Here is a 9043-nt window from a genome sequence, read left to right on the forward strand (position 1 = left end):
TTTCCATCTGTTCTTGACAAAAGTAAATCATAAACATATTTTAAAATGTAAATCCTTATTCACTTAAAATTGTTTGGAGAGCATTATAATACGCAAATTTGTCCCTCGTTTTCTTTGAACCCGTTGGGTAAAAAAATAAACACTTGTTCTTTTATGTCACCAAAATTATTGCAAACAGCTAAGAAAAGCCTTATGGAAAGAAATTTCGCTACTGAACTATAAATATCAGATAAAGAAATACTGCTTTGTTCAACACTTTTGGCCACAACTCTTGTGTGTACTTTTTTTTTTTAACACCCACATGCATTCGATGACTTCACCTCTTATGTCATCTCATTTTCCATCATAGCACTAATTTTATCGTCCATTGCTTCTCTACATTTTTCATAGTCACTACTCGCTAGAGCCTCATCATACATCATATGTTCATTATCACTATTGTCAAATGGTTCTGAATTACTACCATCACATTCACGGTTTCTTTCCTCTTTTATCCCATTACTTTCTTCTGGTTCAGCAAGTATCAGTTTTAGTTTTTTTATTTTCCACTTTACTTCAAAAGTTCTTTCTCGCAAAATGTGTCGGTGTATCTCTATTATGTTTGTCTCTGTGAGAAAAATTCTATAACCTTTCACATCATCATATCCAAGGAAAAAACTGAATGTATTTTTGCGTCACACTTCAATTTTGTCTTTTCGGGAATGTGAAGAGATACTCTCAATAAAAAACGGTTTAAATTAATTTTGAAACTATAACTCATAAGGTGTCCTATATTTCACGGATCTTGTTCCTGTTCCACTTCAAACATACCTATGTTCATTATTTATGGCCTCCGCTCAAAATCATTTTTCTAATTGCTGACCTTCCACTAAGGTACTGTTTTCTGTTTCAGCTGAGGAGTGGAAACAACCCACCGTTGATAAAGAATTCCTCTTGATAGTAAAATATATTTGAAATCATTATTCATTATTAACTCTAGAACATTGAATGACCATAAAATTTTCAACTTAATTCCTGTTTCCCTCTGTGCCAATGAAATTTACCAACTTCTTTTTTATTTTTAGGATTTTTGTTTCATTAAGTACACCTATTCGTAAATTGAGTAATCATCTTTTAATTCCAAAAAATAGCGAAGGGATTTCTATTCTGTAGTACCACAAATGTCACTATGGACCAACTCCATAGGTTTATTTGCTCTTGATTCGCTTAGTTGGAAAGGTAGCTTGTGCTGCAGTTTAATATTGTTCAGCTACAAAAGATTCATCTCAAAAGTTAATTTTGTTTCTCTTTAAAAACTGTCTGACATAACTTATATTTTGACGAGCTAGCTTACGATGGCATGTCCTTAAAGATTCTATTATTTTGCAAGTATTCCACTCAGAAATTAACACGTCATTTCTTTCACTTGTGTGAAAATTTAATGTTCAAAAGCATACCTTTCGCTGTTTTCTTGCAAAAAATGCATTCGGGACAGCTTCTCTCTCCGTGTTTATCAACAAACTCGCATTTTTCATTATCTGAAAACATTGTATAGCCTTTATCGAGAGCACGTCCAGCTGAAAAAACAATTATATTTTAAATCATGGACATACAAAATATTGGAAAATGTTTTTTTTTTTGGCGGCCCATAAGACAACTTTTCCTAGAGTTGTTTTGTTTCTCTCTCTGTGTGTGTTCTGTTCCTCTTTAATACATAACCGTGAGGTCAATTCATCAAGAGTTTGTTTATCGGATGGAATTAATTCCCATTCAGATCGAAAATGTTTATATTCCTCTAGCAGAGTCATTATTATTTTCGTGATGATCGTCTTACCTGATAATTGTTCTCCTGTCTGCTGCACCTTATCTTCTCACTGCCAAACTGTAACATGGGAAAATTTTCTTGAAAATGTGGACGGTCATTCTTTGTCATAAGCTGACTTTAACATGGACCACATCTCTTTGGATGTTGTACAAGTTAAAATATGTGTTAAAGATCCTTGTTCCATTCTTGTGAAGAATATTTTCTGTGCCTTCGTTTTTGGTCTTGCTGACGCTACTAAAACTATATCATAATAGTCTCGGTTTTTTACATAAATTACAAAAAAAGCAACAGAACTCAGTTACCATTGCAGAAGACTAAATTCTGATAATTTATTCAGTGTAAATTGCCTCCCGTTAATGAAGGGTGATGACCATTTATCGCATGCTGGACTATAGCTTACTTAGATTCAATACAACTTAAAGAAAATTTAAAGTCAAGGATTTTTAAAGGCAAGGCAAATTGTCGAATCAATTAAAAAAAAAAAAAAGGAAGCGCTAGCTAAAAATGAAGGCTTACGTCAAATTTTCAACAGAAATAAATATTACTATCACCACAATTGCCTTTATCAAGAATATATAAAATGTATATGGTGTTTTCTCATATTTTGCCATCCATCTTAAAAAAATGTATATGAAAATTTTATAAGTTTTTCTTGACTTTTCGAAATTGTTACGAACAATAACAATAACATATTCAGATATATAGAAAACAGCTTCAGGGAAAGAAGATCTTTAAACAAAAAACAGAGGATTGCTGCTCGATGAAAATAAAGAGTTAGATAACTTACTTTTCTTTGGAGGTATGAAGAATATTTATTGATTTTAAAAATTTAAGGTTTTGTATTAATTTATAATAAATGCTGGAACCTCAACTGAAACTGAAAGGAAGAAGTGGGGTGGTGAAGTACGAGTTAACACTACGAAAATTTAAAAAAAATTCTTTAAAATTTGATATATTTAAAAAACTTTGACACCTTTGCTCAAAAATTCTTGAAATGTATATTTTATAACTCTTATCGGTGACTATGCGGATAGCGTGACAAGCATATGGAAAATCCTCTACATTCTTGTGAACAATTCGGAAAGCAGAGTCACGAAAAAAATTCCGTTTAAGTTATTTGTATCCCATAATATTTTTATAAATCGTCTTCGTTAGCCTATTTGCGAAAAGTACGAGGAGAGAAGATACGTGCTGACCATACATGAAAATAACACGCTCGCAAACCAGTCCAGCGGGGGCTTATCTTGAAGCGACTTTTATTTATGTGACAGCCTTTTGCTTTACTTTATCGCACATTAATCTCGGTGACAAATTTATTTTTAAATAAAACTATGTCGACGTCAGATTTGGGGCGATTATTCATTCTCTTACACACAAATTTCACCGAAAATGATAATTTTGGTTATAATTTATAACAAAATGTACATTCACTACTAATACCACTAGAGTTCTAATTATTTATATAGAAACAAAATATATATAAATAGAAATAGAAACAATTTCTGGATTTAATTTGACCTAGTGGGGTACTCGGTAAGAACATTACACACCAAATTGTGTTCGAAAATCAAATAGGAACTAAAATTTATTTTCCATCAACGTCAATTTTTTTCTTCATCAAGTACTTGTCAGCAAACATAATTCATTCCATTGAAATTCCTCTATTTTCGCCATTAAGAAGAAACGGGTTATCCAAAGAATATATAAAACATCATCACTTTGAACTGAAAAACTAAATAGTCTTTCGAAACGTTAAAATATTTGCAGTATAAATCTCAGTTAGGTACGCATGGGAAAAAAATTCCACTAAAATTCATCAATTTGTTAAAAATTACGAGTGCAAAATTTTCAACTTAACGCCTCTCGGAACGAAACTTAACCTTTGCTTCACCGCTACCTAACGGGGTTGTTTGGTTGGTTTTGGTTATTCCGTGGACTGTATCCGTGTAGGGCAACAACACAAAAAATCTTTAGCACAGGTCGATAGTTACAACTGTCAGAATGGTTACTCAGAATCGAGCATCCATTGAACATCATTTTTTTATATTAATTTCTGGCCTTGATTTATGAATTTGTTGATTTTTGTGGATTATACAGCGAAAGGCTAAAGTATAGAACAAATTATTTTAAGAATCAAGTATTGGATTTAAAAAAAAGTCTCGCACATGTCCAGCATAATTTTAAAAAGTAGATGTCGATACCAAGTTCCAATTTTTAAATTTTCGAATTCTGCGTCAAATTTCAGCCGTAATTCATACACTATACCCTATACTCTTACTTTTTATGGGCAATAGAATAAAAAACAGAACTGTAGTTTTGAAATGAATAGGTAAGTAGCGCAATTACGTTTCTGTCAGTTAAGAAAGTCAATGTGGTACATCTAAATGAAATGAAATAAATTGAGAGAATTAAAATTTCATATTTTATATAATATGGAGACAAAACGAGAACTCAGGAAGAAGTTTGCGACCAATTACAAGCCAGAGTGAATAAAAGTGAGAGAAAATTTACAAAAATAGCGTGTATCAAAAATTATATTTTATTAGATGTTGAAAATGCCCACCATTAACTTCTGGACAGTATGCTAGTTGGATTAAAAGCCCTCCCAAAATATTATTCAGGATATGTGCATTAATTAGCTTTATTTCGTATCTAATTCTAAATTTTAAATCATCTAAATTTTGTGTTTTTTCCTTGTACACTTTTGATTTTAAATTTCCCAAAGAAAAAAAAACAATTGGAGAAATATCTGGTGATCCTGCAGGTCATTATATTGATTCCCTTCTACCAATCCACTGTTCACACACATACTATCAATATACCAAATCTATCTATCTGGCCCATCAGGCTGATTTGGATTTCAAAATTAAATTGCGAGAGTAGGAATTAAGCAATTTTGAAGAAATTTTTTGAATTCTTGAATATTCCCTGTAAAATTTTGATCGAAGAAATGAGTTCCGATAATTTTGTTATTCAAAAATTCTTGCCCAAGCATTTATCTCTTGTGGATGTTGTGTATGATTTTCATTCATCCGTCTGGGAATATTTGTACTCCAATACCTACAAATTTATCAACTTACCCTACCATTTAAATAAGACATGACTTTATCACTAAACAGTAAACAGTAAAAAATGAATTTAAGTTGCATACTGTAATCATAATTTCAACTGTAGTCTACGGTCGCGATCATCTCCGTTCAGCCCCTCTAGTAATGTGATCGTGTACGGATGATACTTGCTTTTTAATACAGGCAAAGCGTTCATTGGCTAACATCAGCTTTATCTTCGACTTCTAATAAAATATTTAATCAAGTGTTCTCATTATTTTTTGGACAACCTTGTCTGGATGAATTTTTTCTCAATTTTACGCAGAGTGAATTTTGTATGTTATATGTATAAACATTTTTGGACTAAAATGAGGTCGGCAGCGATTTTAAGATGTTTGAGAGAGATTCAATGTGAAAACTGACTAGAAAGTCTTCTGAATCAATGTTAATAATAATATTGAATAAGATGAAAAGAATTAAGCACAAAATTGAATCTTTTTCTAGCGAAAGGTTTTTTAATTAAGGTTAGATATTTTGCTAAAGAATACGTTGGTGAACCTTCGGAGCTAATGATAAGCGGAAGAGGTAGATTTGTTTTGCGAAATTTGGGAAGAGCGAAGAGTCGAGGAATTTTGGAGTCTTGAGGAGTGATTGTCTTTTTTATTGATTCCGGAAGAGATGAAGCTTTATTGACAGATTTAATTTTACGTTCTACCGAACAAATCGTATCTTTATGGATAAGATATGTCTGAGAGGATGTCATGTATTTTCTCCTGGTGGTTTGTAGAATTCGTAATAATAGTGGCGTTTCCCTTATCTGCTTTGAAGATTATTATCCCTGGGTTGGATTTTACCGATTTTAATGTAAAAATGTCCTATATTAGAATATTTGGTTTGAGAGGTATAGTTCCACAGCATGCGGAAGTTTCTTTGAAAAAATCAAAATTAAATTTAGAATTTTTCGTAAAAAGAATTGATGAATTCTAACAAAGTTTGACCGTTTTGGGTGTTAAACTCGATACGTAGTAGGTATAGATAGTCCAAATTAAAAATCAAATCCACATTCTTATAATAATAGAGTTGAAAGTAAACCCACAGTTAAGAAGATCCTTGAAAAATTGTAATAAACATAAACTTCAGAGTCAAAATATTAATGTCAGTTATTTCAAACTTGGACTTTCTTAATTCATTAAAAATTTTACTAGTATATAACTTATAATATTTGTATGTATGTCATATTCTTGATTGTTTGACCGAAAAGTTGAATAAAACTTCAAAATTGAAAGAATTTTGCCATTACTGAACAACTTCAATCCAAGAACAACTCAAGAATTATATGTATTTCAGAGTTGAAGAATAAAAATAAACTGTTAAATATTATAGTGATAACTTACCTCCACTCTGGGTCATTGTCTTTTTAAGTAAACACATAACTTCTTTTTTCCTGAAGATTTAATAGCATCTGGACATATTTTGAGAAAACACTGCCATAAATATTCCCCTCTAGCTGACAATTTGTCAGCGGCCACGATGGTTGTTGAATACCGCAAGGTTTAGATTAGAAATCTCAAGTTGTTGAATGAAACTTCTCTATTTTGTCCCCATATCTCTGTTGGTTATATGTTTGGATCTAATCTAATGGTTTATATATGTTAATCGAAGTGAACGGAATTAAAAAATGTTTATGCGAGCGGTAAACTCTAAGCTCACCGTAATTCCTCTTTTACGTATCCCCTGGAATTTCACGGATTTCACGTAATTTCATGGAGTACCTTTGAATTGCATGGGAATTCTTCTGAAATCATTTAAGGTTCTTTGTTTTTTAGAACAGCATTACGTTCCATTTAAAGCTTTTAAACCCATATGCTAAACTAATAAGGACCAAAGATATGGTAGTCATTATTGAATGTGCACATAAATGAACTCAATTAATGTTTACTTAGTACAATTACAAAATAGCGTGTAAATAGTGAAATTCGAATATTACTGTACATGGTAGTTTGTAATGAATCCAATAAAAAGCAATAAAAAGCGGTATTCTTAAAATTAAATTTGGTTGGTCACACTTTACTAAAGCATATTTTTATCATTTGCCATTAACCATTATGCTTATGGTATATTAACAACTTGAAATTACTTTTTATTACGTATTAAAGTAACGGTCAAAGTTTTTTTTATTTAGATTCATGAATGTCAACACTAATGTTAATGGGAATGTGTTCATTTCTAATCCATGACCTACTTATTCTTATTGAACTTTTTTGGTGTAGCGATTCACTTGAAATTAAAAATTGGAATACAAATTTCTCGAAAACGGTATGTTTTATCGAAAAAGAGTATTTTTTTTTGCTTAGAAATGATCATGATATAAACTCCATCACGAAATAAACTCCAGTGAAAAGTACATAGTATACACAATACACAGTAGCTTACCTTTTATTGGTCCCTATTACCTGGTAGCTGCAGTCAAACATGTAAGTTGATGTTAATAATTGCACTCTTTCGCCAACAAATCCGGACAAGTCTTAAAATAAAAGTAATTTAATCATAAATATAGTAGTATGTGTATGGTTGCCCCACAAAATTTAGTCCTAGATGCAAAACATTTAAATTAAAGGATTAAATTGAAGAACTACTTATTCCTCGTAGCAAAGGAGACAATGCTACAGCTGTGCGGCACATCACGCTTAGTAAAAACAAGGATAAATTAATTTACTACAGAGCAGTGTTCTGAATAATCCATTCTGTTTCTAAACACGTCATTTATAAAGGACTTGGTAATTGATTTTAATTGAAAATCTTATAAACATTCTTCTTTAAAGCCATCATTTTCACGATTAAGAGGTTTTAAATATGCTAACGTTGAGTTAACACAAAATTCATCTCAGTTTGAAGATTGTCAGTCCACTTGTTACAAAAAAAGTAACTGTTTTAAAAAAAATGTTTTTATGAAGAGGCGGATACGAGAAGGGTTTTTCAAGTTTACAAAGCAGCATCAGGATTTATAATTTTAATAAAATCAGCAGACACAGATGTTTTGATAATTTTACTTGGTAGCATGCATAAAATTAAAAACTCTAAATTTCGGCTTGCGACTTATATATATCGAAATAGCAATGATCTTAATTGCATCAATTGTACCGTATTGCCATCAAAATTCGAACTTGATCTATACCTAAGACTATCTGCTTTTCATGCATACACTGGTTCGGATTACATTGCAGCTTTTTATAAAAAATGAACTTTAAGATCTTTCAAGTTATTTTCGAAGGAGCACATATACTAAAAATATTTTGCTTCTCTAACGAACGTTTATATTCAAGAAAAAATGGATGTAACTGTATGCAAATTTTTTTGCAAAAGAAGATAATGAATATTTTATAAAAAAAGTTAAAAGTTTTGACTTAAACACTATACCGCCCTGCTGAATAACACTAAAACAAAAAATTTTACTTACTATTCACGTCAACTCAATGTGGTGACATGCAACTGATCCTCCTTGCGCAAAATTGAACCCTGAAAATTGTGGTTGGATGCTATATGGGCATTTAAAATAATAAAGTAAAGTATAGGGGCGGGACGATATCACAAAGTGTAACTAAAACCTTCCATATATTATCTGAAACTCTAAAATGTAATCTTATTCACCATTTGGCAAAGTTCCGAATCCAAGTTTTCATGTCGATATTTCAAAAACTGACGCACTAATGAACGACACATTTTCAAAACGCACGTTTGGCCCAATGCCATTATTTTCAACAGTTTTATCTAAGATTGCTTTTTGGATCATTCATTACTTAGCACTCTGTATACGACCTTCTTAAGTTGACTTAGATAAAAACTAAATCGTGTAGATTAACTCAATATTTATTTGCACCAACAAAATTTACCACTTTAATTGATCAATATTTTCTAAAAATTGTGCTTTATGATTTTTGTCGTATTTGAAATAATTATTAAAACAAAGAACAAAAAATAATATTTATAAATCCCAATAATAATGAAATTATGGAATACCAAATAAGGCATGTCCGAATTCAAGAGGAACTGACAGATTTAGGGTGTTATTTTACATGTTATATATCCTAAAGTAACACTTTTTGCACGCTTGAGCTGTACATAGTAGCATATTTTAAGTGTCTGTTTTACGAAAAAAAAAAAAGAGAACAAATTTACTAATGTATCTCGAAAC

Source organism: Cylas formicarius, unplaced genomic scaffold, assembly GCF_029955315.1.
Source record: "Cylas formicarius isolate icCylForm1 unplaced genomic scaffold, icCylForm1.1 PGA_scaffold_4__25_contigs__length_36172078, whole genome shotgun sequence".
NCBI classification, from domain to species: domain Eukaryota; kingdom Metazoa; phylum Arthropoda; class Insecta; order Coleoptera; family Brentidae; genus Cylas; species Cylas formicarius.